The following is a 23,019-nucleotide window of genomic DNA, read 5'->3' on the forward strand; positions in this document are numbered from 1 at the left end:
AATATGCAAATGAGGCTCAGCACCTATTGGCTCGAAGCGTCCCGAGTGGGCGGAGGAGGGGCTCGGCCCGACTCCTTCGCAATGGTTCGAGGAAACCGGCGGGCGGAGGGGGGGGGCGGGTGCGCGTGGCGCGGTTCACGGGGTGGATTCTATAGGTTGCGCTTCACGCCCAGCGTTTCTGCTCCGCGGCTTTTGCTTGGCAAGGAGGGGGCGAGGAAGCGGGAGCAGGAATGCGTGGCACATTCCTTGTCAGGTCTGCGGCTCGCTCGGCGTTGGTTCGGGGACGTGGTGAAAACGACCTTGCGTGCGATGGCGTTCGATCATAGGTGGGAAGCATGCGGCTCCCCAGCTGTCTTTGTACTCCACCTGCCGATGTATGTTACTTAGGCATATTAGCGTAGGTTGATCGGAGTTGCAGTACAACTTTTCGGGGGAGGGCAGACAATAATGGTGGGAGTTGTAGGACTTTCTCCTGTCTAGGCTTGGCATGATGCCCTTTACATGCCCAACTATGAAACCTTGAATTCTGACTCAGGGTGGAGAGACTGATCTCTCAACTTGGGGTCAGATGTGGGAGATCCGGGTGTGGATTTCTCTTTCCTCCGAATTTGGGCGTAGCAGCTGGACAAAGCTGGTTAGTTCCTGATTCCTTTGAAGCTGACTTCGCCAAAACATTCCTGTGCATGGCTTGTGCTGCAATGTCCCTCGGGGTTTCATGCAACTTTAACAAAATTAGGATGGAGGGGTGGATCTCTTTGTTGGCTGCCTCGATTGCCCTTTTGGGGTGGGAAGGTAGGTTAAATTAATTTATTAAAAGTAATAATAACCTCCAAGTAAGCGCACACAGGATTGCAGCCTAGTTATTATTGGATTACATTTATATCCCACCCTTTTTCCTCTTACAACAAAATTGTACATGGCTCTCCCTCTTGTTGTTCCTGTTCACAACAGCCCCATGAGGTAGGCTAGGCTGAGAGTTCATGACTGGCCTAAAGTCACCCAATGAGACCATTGCTGAGTAGGGACTAGAATCCAGGTCTCACAGGTCCCCAGTCCGACACGTCACTGCTAGGCTTTTATCCTCTTCGTATGGGAACAAATACAGGGACCTGTGTCAGGTTCAGACTGCATGCAACTTAAGCAATGGGTGTGTGTTGATTATTTGAGCTGCTGTCAGTCACTCCAATCTCCTGTGTCAACAGGAAGCCAACAGACAGAAGTTCAGCATCCTAATTCCTTTCCTCTGTGTGTTTTCCTCACCTCTTAAATTGCTTTAGCCCACAAGAAGGAAAAATGCACATCTTCCAGCCTCACTCATTTTTCTCAAAGGTTCCAAGTGCATTTTCCATTTTCCATTGCACTGCAATATATATCTGAAAATGGTCCCTGTTGGGCTAATGCAACCCCAGTTTTCTTGCTCTGGAATACAATCCAGCAATCCATTTCATTTCAGGTGAAATATGAAGGCAACTTAATGTAAAATTGAGTTTTTCTTTTTCTTCCAGCAAATGTTTGTGGAGGAGGATAATAGGTTGCTATTTTCTCAAAGGGGAATCTTAAATGAAGAAACTGAAATGATCGGGGCTTTCTCCTGTTACAGACCCTGCTTTGAATGTCGTGAGTGCTTCCCGGCTGAAGCTAACCAGATCTGGGCTGGGTCAGTATTTGAATGGAAGGCCATTTGGGAGTATGATATTTACCTCCTCAAGTTGCATGGCAGCAGCTCTGAGTACATATATAAAATTGGAATGCAATCCTATGCATGTTTGGAGAGAAACAAGCCTTACAGCGCTCAGTATTCACCAGCCAAGCGCTAATTGCTAAAACTTCAACACGATTAAGGTCTCAACTACACAATGGCAATGGCAACTGGGAAATGTAGCAATGCAAATAAATCTACTATGTGACTTCAGTAATAGCAGGTCAGCACTTGTGAATCTGGAGATCAATCATGTCATACCTCCACCCAAACATCTGGGAAAGAGCACTGCAACTAATTTCATCTCATCACATAGGCTAAGCTCACTTCTGCAGCAGGTGCGATTCAAGCATCCTCCAGATGTGCCTTCACAGTGTTCAGTATCTAGACATTGCTATAGCGTAGGAATGATTACGAAAATGGGTTACAGCAGTTATTAACCTGTTCGTTATGGGTACAGAATTTGTCATTTAAAAACAATTTAAATTAGTCTGAAGTTTACACCATCCTTAGGACTCTGCTGAAGTAACAGTTTAAAATTGATACACTGATTCACTCTATATTATTAAGCCAACATATATACTTTATTTAGGGCATTTCACACCTGGCACTACTAGAAAATTTCTTCAGCCATGCATATATTATTTTTCTTGTTAATAAAGATCAAAAATCAAAGAATAATTACTTTAAAATATTAACATCGAGTTGGAACAGTTTGGCCATTTTGGGCTTTAAATTCATACTGTGCATCAAAGAAATGCTAAACTTGTATGCTCTAAGAAGAAAATACCTTAACACCCCATTCATCTTTTCAAATATTTTACCATAGTCACAAAAAAGAAACCAATAATCAAAAATCCTCAAGAGCGTTCCTGGTCTAACCCTGCCTCTTTGGCATGTTTTTCAAGGTCAGCACATTAGCTGGTACCCATCCTGCTTGAGCAATCCTGGAAGCTGGACCAAATGCGGTACTCAGTGGACTTTTTGGGTGACCCAGCATGGCTTGCCCATGGCTATGTCTACCTTCTAAAGTACTTGTGTGCAGGGTAAGAATTTTCTTTGCTGATGGCTGCTTTCCCATGAACATAATTTATCAGGGACAACATGTGAGAGCCAGTGTGGCGTAGTGGTTAAGAGCGTGGGACTGGGACTCAGACGATCGGGATTCTAGTCCCCGCTCAGCCATGGAGCAACTGGGTGACTTTGGGCCAGTCACAGACTCTCAGCCCAACCTACCTCACAGGGTCATTGTTGTGGGGATAAGATGGAGGAGGAGAATGATGTAAGCTGCCTTGAGCCCTTTGCAGGAAAAAGGCAGGATATAAATCCATAAATAATAAATAAACATATTGATATGGGGTGGGACCAAAGCCAGCAACAGACCAGATGCTACCTTTTCCCTCTCCTTCTGCGTCTCCCTTCTTTCTCTCTTTTTCTCTGTCTCTCCCAGGCTTCCTACCCTGCAGACTGCAGAAGGGACAAATTCCTTTTGCCAGGGTGCTGGAGAAGTTGTTTGCCCAGAGTTTTTGTAATCAGGCCAAGTGCAACAGGCCAACTCCCCCTGTTCTAAGCAGAAGTCTCTACTTACCTGGGTCTCAGTCCAATGGCCTCAGAGTTATAGCACCATAATAAATGCTTGGAAATAGAAGTGATCATGTCAGATCCCGCAAAAGTGAACAGCATTCACTATCCAAACCTCCAGCTTTCTAGCTCCACATCTACTGATTCAGTCCACTGGCCTTTACTTAGCACTGGTTAGGCCTCATCTGGAGTACTGTGTCCAGTTCTGGGCACCACAGTTTAAGAAGGATGCAGACAAACTGGAAAAGGCTCAGAGGAGGGCAACGAGGATGATCCAGAGACCAGAGACAAAGTCCTGTGAGAAGAGAACTGGGATTGTTTAGCCTCTAGAAGAGAAGACTGAGGGGAAATATGATAGTGCTTCTCAGGTACTTGAAAGGCTGTCACATAGAGGAAGGGCAGGATCTTTTCTCAGTCATCCCAGAGTGCAGGACATGGAATAACAGGCTTAAGTTACAGGAAACCAAATTCTGGCTGAACGTCAGTAAGAATTTCCTGATTAAAGCAGCATGACAATGGAACCAATAAGAGGTTGTGGGCTGTCCCACACTGGAGCTGTTCAGCATGCAGCTGGACAGCCAACTGAGAGGGAAGGTTTAACTGGGAGTCCTACGCTGAGCCGTGGTTTGGACCCAATGGCCTTCTGCCCCCTTCCAACTCTTCTATGACTAACGCTGAGAGCCCACTGAGAAGCAATCCTTAGCAAAGGTAAACAAACAAAAATGGCTGGTGAATTACATCTTGGCCAACTTAAATCCTATAGTTGGTTGAAGTGCATGGGAAGGGACTTCACCCAAATGTTTTCCCATGTGATTCTTTTTTCCAGCTGCTGCCATGTCTATGCTGAAACAATAGGACGCAGACAGGTATGACTCAGTGGGAAGTAATCAGGGACTTCCATGCCCAAAATAGTTGTGTTCCCCTTCCTTCCTCAATGATCAGAGCAATGGTTTCCCATGAGGATGGTTTGTGCCAAGAATGTGTACCGGACCAGTTCTTATTTAATAGCAGAGCAATTATTTTCATGGAGGTCTCTGCGAAAATGAGGTCCATAAAGTCTCCATGAAAATTAGGGGCTATAGCTCCATGGTGGAAGGTCATAGGTCCCAGGTCCTGTTCCTGCCATCGCCTGGTAAACTTGCTGGGAACTCTGGGGAATGGCTGCAAGTCAAAACTGTTCCTACTGGGGAAGATGGGCCAGCTAAGGTCAAGGCAGCTTCCTATGTTTCCAAAGAGCTTCCTTCTCTAAAGAGTTGCCCTTTGTGCAGACATGAAACCCCCAGAAACAACTGAGCCACTAGAACCAGGATATCAGTTGTGCAGCAAGAAGCTGTCAAAACAACCTCCCCTGTTCCAGAGTCTCAGTCCTAAGGACACATGTTGCGTGTTGAACATCAAATACTGGATTCTTCCCACTGGCCCAGCTGTCATGAGGGACCACCACTATTCCCTCTGCTCAGTCAGGATCTGGTTGGTGCTCCACCAGCTGTAAAAATCTGTCCAAATATCAGCTCCAAGGTCAAGTCAGGTCTAGGTTGTACAACATCCATATTAAAGGCACAGGAATATAATGAAAAGACTGAAGAAACCTGGTATCTAGAAGAAATAAGATAACTCTCTAACAGATTGTCCACAGACCTGTCAAGGACAACCCTGACTTCATAGGTGATGTTATCTTAGTTTGGGGTTGCTCTTCCTCTCTCCCGCTTAGAAATCTAAGCTTCCAGCTTTGTTCCAGTTTTTTTCCTCTGTCTGCAGGAACTGAGCAGTGAGGGTGAAGGAGAAGAGAACCCTAGTTAGATAAGATAGAAACAGGCAGTATTTGAACCTACAAATGACACAGAACCTTCCCACAGCTTTGAACTACATATTACATCACCACTGGCCATCCTGGCTGGGGCTGATAGCAGCTGTAGTCCAAAACATTGGGAGGGAATCAGGTTTGGGGAAGGCTGGCAGAAATTGTGACTAAGGTTACAGTGTCCTTAGTTTAAAGCTCACTTCAGCCATGAACTCACCTAGTGACCAGGTAGTCTCTTTTCTACCCCCACATCTGAAAAATAAGGACAGATAGTACTGGCCTACCTTACAGGACTGTTATAAGAATTACTGAAGCAATATTTATGGTGCCTTTTGAATACTTTCAAGTGCTAAAGAAATCTGTTCATTAGATTCCTTTGCAGCTTCATCCCAAAACCTCTTAGCAACTACGTACACATTTTTTTTAAAAAAATGAGGTGGAAAGACAAGTACACTCCAAACTGCTTGGAGAACCATGGTGGATGCCTGAAGTCCCTTTGACTCTGGAAAGGACAAGCGAGCATTGCAACAGAGTTGTCCTTAGAAGAGAAGGGTAAACTGGCCCTCTGCTGCTCTTGGTCCTCTAGACAGTGTCTGGGGCAAGCCTGGTCCTTCCACTGCTATTGCAAAGCAGTGGTGCTAAATACTTTAGTTCTCCACCATAACACTTTCCCAGTGAGATCAATAGAGTCTGAATGCTTGACTGAGGCAGGATTATTGGCCATTTCAGCATGAATTATTGTTTGTTTATTCAGAAGGGAAATGAAGTAGCTTGGAGAAGGATGCCCTGGCTCCCACAATTATACATTAATTTAATAATTTGGCAAGGCCCAGCCAAAGTTAAGCAATTGAAGGTTTGCTGGCTTCAATGGGAAAGTTAAGCTGGAAGAATGGGTGCTGTTCAGCATTAAGCTTGTCTGCTTAATGTTTGATCTAACACTTAAAGCCAGAGAATATTGGATTGAGCGTCTTGAGGTCATGCCCTGGGACTTCTCAAATGGATTACAATTATTTGCACTTGGAAGAAACATCTCAGAAATACAGAAAAAGTCACAGCTCTAGGACCGAGCAACCATCCCAGAGTAATATGATACGCATTATGTAGCTGGATTTGTGTATAAACTAGTTGGCAAATGATTGATTTAAGCATTTTGCATGCTCAAGGAATGTGCATGTTTCCCCTCACTGTATCCAAGAAATGGATCAACTTGCCCCAATCTGAATCTAATATGCAAATCCAGACACAAGAAAGAGTGTTGAACATACCATGAAGGTTTACTGGGTGGCCTTCGACAAGCCGGATGGTTGTGAGGATAAAATGGAAAGCCGCCATGTTGTCTGTAAGTCCTCGAAGTGAGAACAGGAGGCCACGAATACAAGATGGTTAGATGATAGGCCAGCCAGAAGGGATTGGACTCCAATTTTGTAGGTGGGTGCTGATCTGTATTAGGATCCCAGTGGGGGACAGAGGAGTAAAGCTCCCTATTCACAATCCAGATACCAACTTGGACCAGAGGTTCTGCACCAGGCTGTTTATTTTTACAAAGAAGAAGAAAACCACTGCCAGGATTATTAACAATATGAATGGTGCCACATTTAGGTTAGCCCTTAAGGCTGTGCTCTGAAGCACGTTGCAGTGTGTTGCAGCACAATTGTATGCATGTTTACACAGAAAGAAGCCCCAGTGAGCTCAATGAGACTTTTTCACAAGTAAGTGGGGACAGAATTGTAGCCATAGAGAATAAGCCCCATTGAACTCGGTGGGACTTACGTCCGACATGCAGAGGGGGTCCATTGCCAATTGGTTGATACAGGCTACATCAACATAGCTTGCTGTGTACCAACAGTAGTTCTTTACTTAGAAACTCACAAAATATACTACCCAAAAGAGAGGCTGAGGACCTCAAGCAAAGTGTAAAGTCAATTCAGTGATGGTTTTGCTTGTAGAAAAGAGCTTTTGCATCATACTGCAGGCCTTGATTGAAATTAGAACTGTACCACAATGCCTTATTTTGTTTATAAAATGTGGAAGAATCTGTAAGGCTCTACCCAGTCCAGAGGCAGACAGGAAATGAAGTAATGGGACTTACATTATAGGGAAGTATTGTTAGATAGAGTATGAGTAGCATCTGCTCACCAGTGGAACAATCTGCCCAGGCAAGTTCTGCTCTCCACTTCCTTTCAGATTGTCTCCGATATGCCCAGCGTGAATCTACTGGGAATGCTCAAGGTGTTCCATATCGTAGGTCTTCCTGGAGAGTGCAGAATGAGGCCTGCCTCTCTTGCGAGCCTCTAAATGCCCATGGGGCAGAGCTGCTTGATCTATAACAGAGTGCCCACTCTGATCGTTGACACAGTGGGGCAGTCCTGGTAGCTTTACCTTGCAATGCTGAAGGTACAGCAGACCTGGAGACCTGTTCATTCCAGGGAATGGCAAGGACTGGGGATGGGCAAGTGCAGAAGCCCCAGCTGCCTCGTCACTTGGCTGCAGGTTTTGGAGTGTCCTTGGAATGGAAACCAATTCTCGAAGCGAGAGACGTTTTTCTTTTTTCACCAGCTTGTCACCAGCTGCTATTGTTCCTCCTCTGTCTCGTTGTTGCTTGCCTGATTACAGTCTGGCAAGTGGCATCTCCTGCGTCCTTTCTCCCCCCCTCCCCCCCCATGTACTGGGGCAGCAGGAGAGGCAGATGAGCAACAGTGAAGAGAAGGAGCACTTCTGGGCGTGCTTGTCAATGGGCAGCTGCCGGGTGTGGACTCTGCCTAGCTTTCTACAGTGACCCTGATCTTCCAGTGCAGCACCGAGAGAGGATTTGTTGAAAGCATTCTGGGCTGCAAGCTGGCAACCATATTCTCATGGGTTGTGGATGGAGGAGCAAATATTTCCTACACAGAGACATTGTACTGTTTCCGAGCATTAGGGGGACATGTCACACAATGGGAGAAAGAGGGCAGACAAGACACAGAGTTGCACAAAAATCGCATGTGCTAATATAGACGCATTGGATGCAAATTTAGAAATGAGGACCATAAATAGAAATAGGATGCCTCTCACCATAGCAGGGAAGACCTGGGAAGTGGCGTGCCTGTTCAGTGGGGCTGCAAACATCTGAGGCATCTGCTGCTTTTAATTTTAAGGGTTCCTCATCTTTAAACCTGCCTTGGAGTGAACAGCCCCTTGGACCAAGGATGCTGTCAATGAGAGGACTGCCCACTGTAAAGTAAGCCCCTGGCCAACCTAACAAGTCTCTTTGCAGGTTCAGATAGGATCCCATCACAGGCACACGCACATACTCCTATGTATTTCCCCCCATTCCCTTTCCGATAGCTGACCATAGACAGGTTGCTCAGACATGCTCATGCTTTTTGAAGACTGAAAAGTAAACAGTGTCCATGAAATTAAAAATAACAAAAGCAACAATGATTAACAAGAGTGTGGAGGGTGATGGTTGGGACAAAATCTTGGGTCTGGTGCTGGTTTGGTAATTGTGACAAGAGGGAAGCAAGGCACTCGGGGTGGGCAGCTGGTGGGAGGCAGGTCTTGGCGTGATTCAGCCACTGATGTCCTAGCTGCATCCTTGCATTTTAAGCTGTCCATGTTACTTAGCGCCCAGGAAGGTCTTTGCAGTCTGTTCACACATTCATTTCCACCTGTATAATGTAAAGACAGCACATGCTCAAGTCACATGTGTACTTCCACTTCATTCCTTCAGTTTATTCCTTCAGATGTTCTCGCGTTTCCAAAGCTGGCCTCTCTTAAATCCCTTGTCAGTATGGGAACATGTTTAAACTCCCTTTTCCTTACTTTAATAGTTGAAGCAATCTTCTGCTTTATCTAGGCAAGCCAACAATAAAAAGCCCACCTCTAGTAAATCCAGGCATTTGATTTGAAACATGCAGTGCTGCATTTTTCTCTGAGCGCAGCTTAGTTCATCGCGGTGCAGAGCCAGATAGCTCAGCCAAGTGCATCTGGTTGTCTTGCCAGCCATTTCGGAGAGCGTGCAATGTCAGGAGACAGACGGGTGCCGGCCCCCGGCCCCCGCTCATTCCAGGGGAGGGTGGTGGGTGTGGAGGGCAAGTCCCAGCTCCCATTGGTTGCTTCGCCCCTCAGCCGATCGCTCTCGCCTCGTTCCTTGGCGATTTCTTCAGCATGGGAAAGAAGCTGCCTCTCCAGGCCTCCGCAGGCCACATACATCAGCAAACGTGAAGAAGAGATTGGGGGGTGGGGGGGTGAGGTGGTGGTCATTTGCAAATATTCCTTGATCTAGAAGGAAACCTTTCGTTCTAGTCCTACCGCACTTTGGCTTCCTCTTCGACAAAGTCGCTAAACTTTCCAAGATGCTCCAAACCAGCCAACATTTCCCCCTTTTGTCTGCACATATTTATTAAACAAATCATTCGAGCCATGGGAACGGATTCTTCTTGTCCTGTCAACCACAGCCTTGCTTTCTAAAGACAATAAAGTTAGGGATGAGCAGAGAAGCACCATCTACAGTGAAGAATAAATACTGAACAACAATGGGGGCAGTTTCTTAACAGCTCAAGATAGAGTATCCTGAACTGCTTCTGTTCGTCGCTTATCTGAGCAAGTTGGAGAGCACGTTCATGCACAAGCACTGTATGAGTACAGTTTATACATTTTGCTTTTCATTAACGGCACAATCCAGGCTTCATCCCCTGCAGAGTTAGGCACACATAAGCCTTCTGTATGAAGGCTGGACCGTGAAGTTCCCGTGGGGCTGGAGAGCAGAGGGGATGCACACTCAGCTTCTGCTGTCAGCCAGGGAGGCTGTGGCCCCTGGAAAGCCGTGTAGCCAAGGGGGAGCCCAACCTGGCCCAAGCATCGGGCAGAGAAGGGGCCACTGCAGGGCACTCATTTGCTCCTCCCTGCCAGAAAGCACACTGAGCTCCAACTGAGCTAGTCCTGCTGGACGTGGAAGGAAGCGGCAAGGACGCTTTGGCCCCAGCCACTAACCTAAGAAACAGGAGCCTCATTCCAGCAAGAACATCAGCAAGGGAAGGTCAGCCTGGCTGGGTGAAGTGTCCTTCAGCGCCTGCTTATAGATCACCAGCTTGCTCTGGCCTTGAAAAATGGATCTCCTCCTTCCTCCTTTTTATTCCATTCCCCTTCCATTTTTCCTCCACCCAGCCCGTTCCTTTTCCTTGTGTGCCTCGTCTTGTTCAGTCTGTAAGCCTGACAGCAGGGCCTGTCACTCTTTCTTTTAACTGATGTGAGCTGCTTTGGGAGACAAAGATAGTCAAAGAAGCGGGATAAAAATGCAGTAAATAAACAAATGGGACCCCTGTCAACAGGAGTCCTTACAGGTAGGCTTAAGGCAAGATCTGAGATGGACTTCTGATTAAACATACTGAGCATTGCACTGTACGCTTGCCCATTACCAAAGAATGGGCACTTCGCACATCACGACACCCTGTGAACAACCTATTCAGGGTGGTTTGCTTATGAAACAACCCATGGTTGCACTTGACGGACAATCAGGATCATCCTGAGTGTATCCCCCCTCCCCAGTATCTCCTCTTTCCTTATCACTTGAGAGTAAGAGTGCTTCCCCCCCCCACCTTTCCACTGTTTCCCAAGATGTTTGGGAAGATGAAGTGTGTGCCGCCCCATGTTACAGAGCAGTAAAAATTCCAGTTCCTTTTATTCCCCCACCCCACAGGACTTCCTATTATCTTTTTCACAGCAATGGAGAAGTGAGAGGACATCCAGAAGGCAGGTCCAGATCAAGGATATCTCCATGAGGAGATAATCTCGTGGCCACCCCCCTTTTATGAGCAAAGATCACTCACCGCTCTGATTTCTCATGACAGTTCCTTTCTGAGAGCCGTCAAGAGAAAGCAAAGTGAAAAGGAAAGATCTTGGCAGCTTCGATGGGGGTTGCCTGCCATAGAGCAGACCCCCCACCCCCAATATTGCCCAAGTGAGGCATAACATTTCAGCCTTGTGCACACTTGCAGAAGACTGACTTTTTAAATGTATAAAATATGTACCTTTGGGATTTTTTTTTTTAAGGAGGTGATGAACTAGTGGACACTTTAAAGGAGACATGACTAGCTGTCAAAATGGCGATTGCTTTTCGTGTTCTCTGAAGCAGAAAAACCAGGGAGACAGGCAAAAAGGCCTCGGCAAGTGCAAAAGGGCTCAGGACGGTGGTGCAGGGGATGAATCCAGTGCCAGGTGCCCCGAGGCGCCATCTGGGTGAGCTTGGCAAGAGAGGCAATAGGTTTGTGCCCCCCTCGCCAAGCCGTTCACTTGCTGGTTCCCACAATGGGGCTGCTGCCTGGGTGTGCATGGCAAAACTACTCCCATGATGCCATAGGTTGCCAGGGTAGCTTGCCCACAAAGAGGACACCTGGTGGGAAACAGTCCAGGTCTGTACAACCCAGTGAACCACTGTGTCTTGTCATGCATGACGGGTTGTCATGTCATATGAACCTGGTCAATGCAAATTTCTTAGCTTTGTGTGGCTCCTTCCTGTAATTCCAGTTCTGTCTCCTAATGAGTGCTTCATTCTTTCGTTTGTTCACTTGTTTGTTTGTTTGTTTGTTCATCTATTTACATTTTTCTGTGTCATTTCTCAGCCAAATATTTCCCCAGAGCAGTTTTCAAACCATCAATTAAGCAAGATGGTCCCTGTCTACAGACTTACAATGGAAAAAGACACAACACATCAGGTAAAAGGGATGCATAGAGAACAGAAAAATGAAGCAGGGCTGATGGAAGGCTCTGCTTCAGAGGTAGTGTGAGCCCCACATCTTTGGGAGGCCATCTGCCCCACTGCCCCGCTGCCTATGGGCCCTTGCTGAAATAAGTTACAGGGGCTCTGCCAATCTCTGTTGTGCCGGGCGATTTGTGCACCTGTGCTTCCCTCCTTGCTGCCCTTTTCCCTTCCCTAGAGGTTTCTTTTTTGAAATCAAACCCCTCCTCTGCCCTGTCTAGAACACTTTACAAGATTAAAATTCAGAGTAGATTAAGAAAACAATAAAATAATAACAAAACAATCACAATGCATTTCAGTAGCAATACAATGACAATACCAATTGTTAGACAGAGTAGAACTTAGAAGATCTAGTCCACATTTGGCCCTGAAGTTCACTGGGTAACTTCCATCAGCTCCAAGCAACAGAGACTGTAGTGAGGCATGATGAGAGTTGCAGGCAAATTGTCTGAAGGGCTACGAGTTGCCCACCTTGGCTAAGCCACTGCACAAATTTACTTAACCCCCTGTATCCCATTGTGTTACGCTTTCCATAGAGCTACAATTAAAATCAGTGACTGGAGAAGCCAAGAGTGTTGGTGTAAGAGTTAATCTGCATTTGTAAAAGTGGTGTCCAGAGTTTATGTACTCTTTATTCTGCCATAGTGAAAGAGAAAGATGAAACCGTTGCTTTTGCAAACCTTTTCTGCTAACTTGATATGCAGTGATGCAAAGACGGGGGTTGCAAATGCCAGGCTCATCCTGAAAATTGATATAGCCATATCCCCAAGAAAAGGCCAACGGTGGACCAGGCAGCTATCTATCTATCCTTCTATTTATACTGTGTAAGTGTGGGTGTGTACATCAGCCAAAAAAGAGTAGTACTCCATAGTACAATCCAAATTTGGCAAAGAGCAGTGTAGTGGTTGCATCTTGGATTTCGGTAGCGGAGACCTGAGATTGCAGGAGAAAGTATAAGAGCAAATGTGCATTAGTGACTTAGTGCTAATGCGCATTTGTGCTAATGTGAACAAGTGCAAGGGCAATGAAAATATCGGATTGAAGAAAAACCCAGTTTGTCAGTAAACAGAGAAGGAATGAAAGAAGTCTGATTGTCCATGAAACACAAATGGAATGGAGTTAACAAAATCTGTACCTCCTTCCCCTAGACCGCGAAGACCATCAGTTCAAGACCGTTCCAGGATGTCTTTTTCCAGCCCTGAGCCAAATATTTCTTTCTTTCTTTTTTTATAATAAGTTTTATTCAAAATTTAACCCTAAGACAAAGAAAAACTAAAAACAACATCTGTCATCAGAAACATCGGACCTGCTGGGTCAGCCCCCACATTTTTTTCCATTTATGATAACTTAAAAACAGATTTAAATCTATTCGTAGTCCCGTTTCTCTAGTCAATAATAAAGAGTTCCAAGTTTGATAGAAATCAATATCTTCTTTCTCTTTCAATGACAAAGCCAATCTATCCGTTGTCCAAGATCTTTTTTTTTAGAATCAGTTCGTCGGTGGGTGGTTCTTCACTTTTCCAGTATTAAGCAAATGCAATCCTCGCTGCAGTAATTACATGTAAAATCAAATAAATTTCTTATTTACTAATATCACCAGGTGCTTAATATTAATAGTGCTTAATAAGAAGACTTCAGGTTTAAAAGCTAAGGATTTTTGTAACATTTCCTCAAGCCCTTTATGTATTTTAATCCAATGCTTTTTCACATTATCGCAAGTCCACCACATATGATAGAAAATACCCAATTTCTGTTTATATTTCCAACATTCATTTGGCGTATTTAGAAACATCTTAGCTAATCTATTTGGTGACAGGTACCATCTATAAAATATTTTATGCAGGTTTTCTTTATACAAAGTTGCTAATGTTACCAATCCTCCATCATTATCCAGAGCGTCATCCTATCTTATGGTCCCTTCAAAGTTCAATACATTTGGATATGCAAGAGCTTCCACAGGTAAAAGCCATCTTAATAATTTATTATACAATTTTGTCTTTAACTTTTCCCACAAGGGGCGGCATAGAAATGTTCTAATAATAATAATAATAATAATAATAATAATAATAATAATAATATAGCAACTTTAAAAAGAGCCATGTAGCTCAGCCTTTTCATATCACATACAAGCATGCCGACCCAGTTGCACATCATGCCTTCCCTGAGCCAAATATTTCATTGCGGTATCAGCAAACCAGTTTTTGCCTCTATTAGGAGGAGGACTTTTGCAAAGCCAACAGGTCATCGTAGCCCATTTGATGAGTCTGTGCTAGTGCAATAACTTTCATTTGATTCAGAGCCAAAGCATCCCAAAAGCTTTTGCATGGATTTGCATGATGAGAGGGATAGCTCACAACTGTGTGTGGCTTCTGGGGAAATCAGTCCCCATCTCCACCCGTGCACCATGTTCCTGTGAGGAGTGCCCCTAAGCCCAGAGGAAGGAAGCAGGGAGCAGGTCACAGAAGGTGTTGTCAACCCTGCTAATCCATGGGTCCTGTCATTTTGACCCTTTGAACTATAGCTCTGCTACACCGCTGCCCAAAGGTAATAAATAAATGACTCGGTGTCTGATGTGTAGAATAAAGACTCCATTCTTGTCTCTTGAGAAGCCTAGCGCACACAGCAATTCTCTGACTCTGAGCATGAATTAAGAACAAGCCATTCCTGTTCTCAGATCTCCCTTGGAGGAGCCCTTGATTGTACCGTTTGGAAGACACGTCTCATGTACCTGGGAAGCAGGTGAGGATTTTCCTGCTTCCCAGGTGCATGAGACATGGCATGTTTCAGATTATTAAGCAGGAAAGCACTTCAGCTGTTTTAACTGGATAACACACAGTTCAGTCACGTGCGGGTTTGTTGCAAAACCTCCTTTGAGTTCAGCTCTCCAAGTAAGTTTGCGTAGACCGCCAGCCTTAGGATATGTGGTTTTGCTTCACAGGTTTCATCCGGTTGCTTTCTGTGGAGTCTGGGCCAGCCGGCCAGTTAGACTGCCCCATTTCCTTGATGGCCTTGCATCCATCCAACTCATCCCCTGAGGGGAGTTGTTCATTCTGGTGGCAGTCCTTTAACTTGCGGGACTGAGACCAGATTAAGAAAAAGCTGTCATTCCCCACGTGTATAACCATGCAAACTTACTGAAATGGCTTGACCCAGCCGGTGACACAATGCATATTTGAATATTCTTCCACTTGAAACTAGTACATCAAGGAGAAAGCCATGGTGTTGTTGTTGGTAGTGTTTCTTGGCGGTGATGATAGTCTGGCCATCTCTTTGTCTAGTTCTCACTTTGTCTCATGAATGTTCCTTTTTATCTACTGATTTTTTAAAGTGCCCAGACATGGATGCCTCTACCTGAAGTCTGAAACAGTTGAGTCACAGAGCTCTGTGATTTATGATAGCTCCACATGCGTAAAAGTGACTCTAGGACACAGAAAGGACAATCAGATGTGGTTAAAGAGTCACAGTCACTATGTCACACATGTGTGGCATCACACATTTTCCCCATATGTTCCTACCTGCTCCTTAAGAGCTTGTATGGAGGTCCTTCTCCAAGAACCACCCCCTAAAGAAGGGGAGATGACAGTCAGGAGAAAGGCCTTCTTTGTGGTTGCACCCCACCTTTGAAATGTGCTCCCCAAGGAAGTGTGCCTGGTGCACTCCTTGTTCTTTTTCTAGCAACCGGTATGCCAGATTTACTAGATAGATGAATTTTAATATTTAATGCAAACTGATTTATGCCATGCATTAATTTGAACCACCTGGAGCTGTCAATGGTGTGCATTTGGTTTTAATTATTTTTTTTAGTGTTTTATTCTGTAAACTGCCCAGAGAGACCTATGGACATTGGGGCAGTATTTGTTGTTGTTGTTGTTAGTTGCGAAGTCGTGTCCGACCCATTGCGACCTTGTGGACAACATTCTTCCAGGCCTTCCTGTCCTCTACCATCCCCCGGAGCCCACTTAAGCTCACGCCAACTGCTTCAGTGACTCCATCTAGCCACCTCATCCTCTGCCCTCCCCTTCTTCTTTTGCCATCTATTGTTCCCAGCATTAGGCTCTTCTCCAGTGAGTCCTTCCTCCTCATTAGGTGGCCATAGTATTTGAGTTTCATCTTCAGGATCTGGCCTTCTAAAGAGCAGTCAGGGTTGATCTCCTCTAGGACTGACCGGTTTGATCGCCTTGCTGTCCAAGGGACTCGCAGTACACAAACATACTAAATAAATAGATGTGTGTATGCCTGTGGGGGGAGTCTTTAGCTGAATTTGTTGTAAATCCAGTAATCAGTCTCCCTCCCTCCCTCTCTCATATCAGCAAAACCGTAACCGATTGTTGTATAAAATCCAGAGACCTCAGGTCACCAATAACAAGGCAGACAGAACAACTCAGTCTAATTGTGATAGCCTCGGCCTTCAGACACGACAACATTTCCTACAGAACAATCCTCTCATCCAGCACTCTTGAAACAAGAGAGTAATTACAGATTTATAGGCTCGCTATGTTGCCTCCAAATGGCCTGAGCTTGAAAGGTGACCCTACCATCTGTACTCCTCTTGCAATTTGGGAATGCCATCCACAGTACTAATATTCTACCATGGCCGCTCTGCTGTGTGTGTGATTCAGTTCCTGCATTCATTGTCACTAACAAAAGCAGAAGCAAAAATGACCCAAGCCTGATTGAGGACAAGCCCAGAAAAGGCTTCACCCCGTGGCTGGCAAGAGCCCAGCAGCTGATAAAGCCATTTGTTTATCAGAGCAAAACCTTGCCCTTCACCTGATCTACGTACACTGGCTTAATCAGTTGATTTAAGGCCAGGCTAACTTCTCTGGAAGCAAAGGCTGTGATTCTGCAATGGCGTGGGTAGGGGGAGGCTTTTTAAAAAATAATTTTGTGCCTGGCTTCTCCGCCAAGTTTGACTGACTAAGCAGCACATAGTCATTAATACTTTGAGCAAAGAAACAATAAAGTAGGGATCCATGGGTGTGCTTCTGGCAGCCTCTTTAGGTTGGCATTTGAAAATGTAGGCCAACTTCCAGGATAGTCCCACTGGAAGAAAAGAGAAGAAGTCAGTAGATTCTTGGGCCAAGTGGTGGTAAAGTTGCTCGCAATTCACATACGCTCCCTACTTTTGGTCAGCAGTGAGAATTGGTCAGTCCCACTGGCTCTTCCTTCCACCAGCAGCAGCAATGAAAGAGCAAACCCACTCCACTGGCTTCTTCTCCAAGTCTGACAGAGCAACACGGATGGTAGAACATAAATCGGGAAGAGGAAAGACATTGACTACCTCTATGGGGGCTGGTGTCAGCGAGTTGTCATCTTTCCTCCAGGTTTCATCTGCACTTTTAAGGAGTTACCCATAGTATTGAACTCTGTCCAGAATCCCCAGCAGGTTCAGCACCACACAGCCTTTGAAGTTCAGACTGAACCCCAGAGTAGATACACTGCCCTACTGGCATTGGATCCACCAGAAGTTGCTGATACTGGCCAGCCCCCCTCCCTAAACCATCACATGGAGGGTCCCATGGGGAAAGAGTGCAGGGCCAGATCATGGTTTTTGCCTTGGTGCCTCCCCACTGCTTATGAGGAGAGATGGGTTGCTCTCAGGTAAAAGCTTTCTAGCACCACTGGTCAAAATATGTCACGCATCTAGGTCCAAGAAGTTGTGGGAAAACATGGGAGGGTTCCCAATGGAATCAGACAGTGTCTGAGCCATCTATAAAATTCCGTGAATGCGGCAGAACAATTGCATGGGAAAAGTTTGTCTGGCAGTATCCCTAGAGTCACATGTGGACAATAGAAAGTTCTCAAGGCCTCCGGAAGCCTCATCTTGGCTACACCCCGTAGGTTCACTGCTGCGCATGAAGTGTGCTTTGAGCCCGGTTTCATTGCATGAAAAGTCTGTGCTCTGATCTGCATAGCAAGAGTAATAGCATCTAAATGTTCTGGAGATGTCTAATTTTCTTCCACTGAAATTATCTTTAAAATTGCTGTTTAGACATCAGGCAGGCTTCACTGGGAAAAGGTAAGATTTTAAAATATACTGATATTTTTTAAAAATAGCAGGATGGCTCAACATAGCAACGGAACATTTCATGTGATTTCACTGTATCTTTTTCTCCCTTTAACCTAATGCATTGTTGCTTTTCGTTCACCACATAGCCGGATGGCTCCAGAGCTTCATTAGAGACAAAACAGCACATACCACAGTGAACTGACTATTTGGTTTCTGAATACTTTTGACTGGATACTTTTCTGTTTTCAAAATGAAGTATGTGGGGAAACAAAACGTTGGGAGTTGTTTCAGCAACATCTGAAACTGTGCTTGCGCTGAAAGTTGTCTTTCAAAGGACGTATCTATGCCACCGTGGCTTGTCAGGCCCTCTGGATGCTCCTGGCTTGTTTATCTGGCTTGTAATATTACCGTGAGTTCCTTGATCATTTACTGGACATAACCATCTATGATGTTCCTCATAGCCCCACTGAAATTCCCTCTCGTGAAAGCAGAGAAAGAGGAAGCAACAGCCCTTTCATTGTTCGGAAGTCCAACTTTATGTCCTGCTGAACTTTGCCGCTAAGAATCTAGCATCCGCAATTGTTTCTCTCTCTCTCCTTCTCAATCCCCTTTCCTGTTTTCTTTTGGAACTTTCTAAGAATGCAGTCCAGTGCCCTTGACCCTGGTTGTGCATAAACCTCCAAACCAAACACAAGGCACCTCACCCCCTCTGTTTCATCTAGGCAGCCCTTGCTGACCCTCTGGAAGAAGTGCCTTGGAGGGGGAGGCTTGTCTGCTCTTTGGAGAGGGCATGATTCCTCAGCCTCTGCCTCCTCCCCTCCTTGCCCCTTAGCGCACACCTCCTCCTGCTCGCCAAGGCCAATCAGTGAGAGGCAGCAACGAGCATGGCTCTGCCAGCTGCAGGGGGACAGGACAGGGGCTCTGCACTCAGAGGCAGCTCCTTGGCACTGGGGCTCCGATATTCCTATTGCTCCCCTGATGAAAGCCTGGAGGCCATAGAACTGGGGCCCAAGTCACCCTAGCAACCCTGGCTGAAAAGAGGGACAAAATGTTTTGCGTGCATGAAATTAAATGTGAACTGCTCGTGACCACATCTGTGTTTCTTTGTGGTTCCAATTCATTTCAAAGTGGCTTTTTCTCAAAGGAGAGAATTTCCTAGCATCACTGTGATTATGGTTTTCCTCTGCCACCTTTTAGAGAAGTCAGGACCCAGCTCTCTGCTCAGTTACAAATCAGGAGACCATCCCAGAAAAATGGACAAGTAGACTTCACTGGAAACTAAATATGAGGGCAGTCGTTGCCAGCACATTTTCCTTAGACAAGAGACACATCACAGACTATAGAGCTGAGCATGGTATGTTGCAACCTAGAGAGAGGGAGGGAGGGAGGGAGGGAGATGTTTGTGCATCAGAAGTGTCAAGAAGCTCAGGTGGAATGGAGGACCCAGTTTCTCACCTGTCATACACACACAAGGGCATCGCGCATACTCTTGCCACCATGGTATCAGTTCAGGCTCAGCTTAATGAACATCAGTTCTTCAGAGAACTTGGCTAGTGCTTCACTGGCTTGGGTATGTCTCAGGCAGGGGAAACATACAATGAAAATAGGAGAAACTAAGCTTTCTGGGAGGTTTGACTGTCAAAGCCCTAGAGCTGTACAAGGAAAAAGAAACATTTTGGTTTTGTCATTAAAGTATGCATGTTATTATTCATCTGTAAATGTATATTTGTTTCATTGATCATAAAATGCAGTTTTTTCATTACATCACATTCATTTTCTTTTTTTCATTTTCTGCCACGGTCTAAGGAGGTGATGGGAGCAGAGCTAATTACAAGAGATGCTTCCTGGGGTTAGGTATTCTATTTTCCCAGAACCTAGAGGTTCTAGAGGTATTTTGATGGCAAAATAATGAACAGCATTTTTTAAAAAATGTTCTCTGGTGGTAGCCACCATGATTCCTGGAGTGGCACAACTTCTTGGGTGTTCAAGGAAAATACAAGAAAATTGGATGTCTGTAAGGAAGCAGCTGCTAAAAGAAGCTGATGACATAAAAAGGGTAATTATTACTATTTATTTTATTTCTATATCGTCCAGCAGCCAAAGTTTTTGGGGCAAACAAAGGTAAGGTTGAGCACGCTCAAATAAATGTCAAATGGATACAAATGGGTTCCTGAAAACAGGCATTCCATTTTTTTAAAAATAAGGTTTGATTTTTCATTTCTATATACCCTTTGCCTCCCCTTATTAGTGTACTTGTTGTTTATTTATCATTACACTTATATCCCACCTATTCCTTCAAGGTATCCAAAGCAGCTTATAAAATACATCCCCTCTCCATTTTCTTCCCTGAAGTAAGTTAGCTGAGAATCAGTGATTGGCTCAAAGTCACCCAGTGAGTTTCATGGCCAAGTGGGAACCATGAACACCAGTCGGGACACTATGACCACAATGCCTCTCTGGGTCTCATTCCTTTGCTATATACTTGCCCTGTTGAATAACAGACTTTGATTGGACCACTAGAAATCTGAAGCAATGAAATCCATCTGATTTCATTGTGCAAAGTACAATAAATAAGGACCATGTTAGGGCCTCTGAAGGAAAAGGCTCCAGGGCAACCGTCCCCAGCCTCATGCCCGAGAGATGTTCCCAGGATTCCCAACCATCAGCCATGCTGACCAGGCTAGGAAGCCAAAAACATCTGGAGGATGCCAGGTTAAGGTTGCTCAAGGAGCTTGTATTTCATGCACCTGAAAAAAGATAGAAACATAGAAACAGAGTGAGTCGGAAGGGTCGCCCCGGTCATCTAGTCTGACCCCCAGCTCCAGCCAGCTCCACTCATGACATGCCTACCATGTGCATGTCCAGTCTATGATTCCCCTTTTAGCCAACATCAAAACCATTGTCTCTCTGCAGCTTAGTATCCCTAAATGTGTGCTCAGAATCAGTAGCTTATTTGTCCCCAGACTTTTCCAAGCTCTTTATCCCAGATCTTTACAAAAAACCATTTATTTCAGGAGTGATGAAACCCAGGGTCTGAGCAGTGGGCTTAGAGGGAGTTGATCATTTAAATGCATTCCACAGCTTTGGGCCTCTGACACAATTCCTCCGAGAAAGCAGTCCGTCTGAGTTTGGATGGCATGATGGGGCTTGCTTGGGAAATCGACAGACGGAGCAATTGCGAAAGATTGCAGTGCACACGGGGGACATGGAGGAGAACAGGGCAAAAGTATCTTGACTGTCTTGGGCCAGTGTGACCTGATGCAAGAGAAGATGAAGTGCCTGCATTTTGTGCACTGGGGATGAAGAACTACCTTCAGGGGTGGATCCTGTTTCCATGAAGCTCTCAGAGGGTGCTGGGAATGCTCTAGTGGCGGAAGGACTGAAGGCAAAGGGGGAAGGATTAAAATACTTTTGTGTTTCAAGGGAAGGCGCTTATTGCCTTCAGACAGTCATTTCAGCCCTTTAGCATGGGGTGGGGGAACGTCCAACAGCCAGGAAACTACCAAATTATCAGTGCGTAGCAGAAAAGGGGAGGAGCCAGAGGAAGGAGTGGGGCCACTTAGGAATCCCCCGAGGGCTGGCATGAGACCCTCAGCCCTGAGATTTTGCACCCATGTTCTGCAGACATCAAAGCAATGGGGCCACCAGGCTTCCACTTTGGGTGGCCAGAAGTTCAGCATTGTGGGCAATAATGCACTGGGCCGCCTTTGCAGTCGACTGGCAGCCCCTGCTTCCTTGCGTAAATATGAGAGTGGCTATTGACCATTCTTCTTTCAGGGGCTTTCTTGGCTTCTCTCAATGCATTTTTCTCATTATTGCATTTTGGAAAGTGTTTTACAAGGTTTTACAACCACTGCAGGTGTTTTGGTAGCTTCAAAATGATGGAAGCAGGGCAGAAAATGAAGTCTCACTGCATCCAGTGTTCTCCAACTTGGTGCCCTCCACAGGTGTTGGATTAAAGCTATCATCACTTGCCAACATTGACCGTAATGTATATGTGTATCACACACTTACACACCCACCTACAAACAGGACTCTTGAACATTTACTCAGTTTCTGATGGAGAAATCTAATGTGTCTGCCTATTCTTGGTGTGGTACCCATTTAAATCAGGATTAAACTGACGTTAATATCCTCAGTTTCAAAACCTTGGAATTCAGTTTAACCATGTGGGCTCTACAATTTGTAATGGACAACAGCTTCCAACGTGCCCAACATTTTGGTTTCTAGAATTGTGGGGAAGGATGGAATAACTATGACAATACAACTGGTATGAGAGCTTGTTAAATCTCCCATGTAGACGTTCCCCTTCGACTGAGCCATTTGGAGGGGGAGAAGTCCACAGGCACCTTGGAACTCCGTATCTGGAGTACAGGGGAGATTCGTAGGATGAGGTCCTGCAGTTCTGCCCTTCCTCACCTTGCAGGGCTCTCTTTCTCTCTCTCTCTCTATGAGGGTGTTTTCTGTGCACACCACTCTTCAGCGTTGGCACAGTGCTGCAGCCCACCTGCTTTCTCAGGCACTGGATCATGATCTTGCTTCTCTGTCCCCCAGCAACGCCCCCTGCAAAATCCTTATATTCATGTCCCTTATATTAATGCCACCAAGGAAAAGATATGTCCATATTAGCAGGTTTGGGGAGGCTTGAATCTTCTCACCCTGCACACTGAGATAGGTGTTTGTGGGGCAGGGGTTGAATGGTGCGAAACGGTTGTGCACTGTTGGTTTAGTGCACTGTTGGGCAGAGATTGATAAAGAGGAGGGGGTCATTGGGCTTTGCAGAACACCATTTTCATGTGGTCTTAAGTGTCCTTTGTGCGCTCGCTCGCTCTCTCTCTCTCTCTCTCTCTCTCTGGTCTTCCCTGCAAGGTAAGACAACCTCCTTTTCCCCCAAGTGCTGCTGAGAGTACCAACAAAACAGAGAGAGAGAGAGAGAGAGAGCGAGAGCGAGAGAGAGAGAGAGCGCTGCTTTGCCATGGCCACCCTCTAAGCTTTGCAACTGCAAACCCATCCCGGGTCTTTGTGCAGGAGATGGAGGCCTGCCAATGCTGTTTCCATCTCTGGGCCAAGACGCCCACACACACCAGACGTTTTTCGCATGTGCTTGCGTGGTTTGCCTCCTCTCCAAGTCCGGCTCTCAGGGGTGCAATTTGGCTCTTGCTTGTAATCAAATTCAGGTTCCAACCACCATC

This window comes from Varanus komodoensis, unplaced genomic scaffold (genome assembly GCF_004798865.1).
Source record: "Varanus komodoensis strain SLA01 unplaced genomic scaffold, ASM479886v1 scaffold43, whole genome shotgun sequence".
Lineage (NCBI taxonomy): Eukaryota > Metazoa > Chordata > Lepidosauria > Squamata > Varanidae > Varanus > Varanus komodoensis.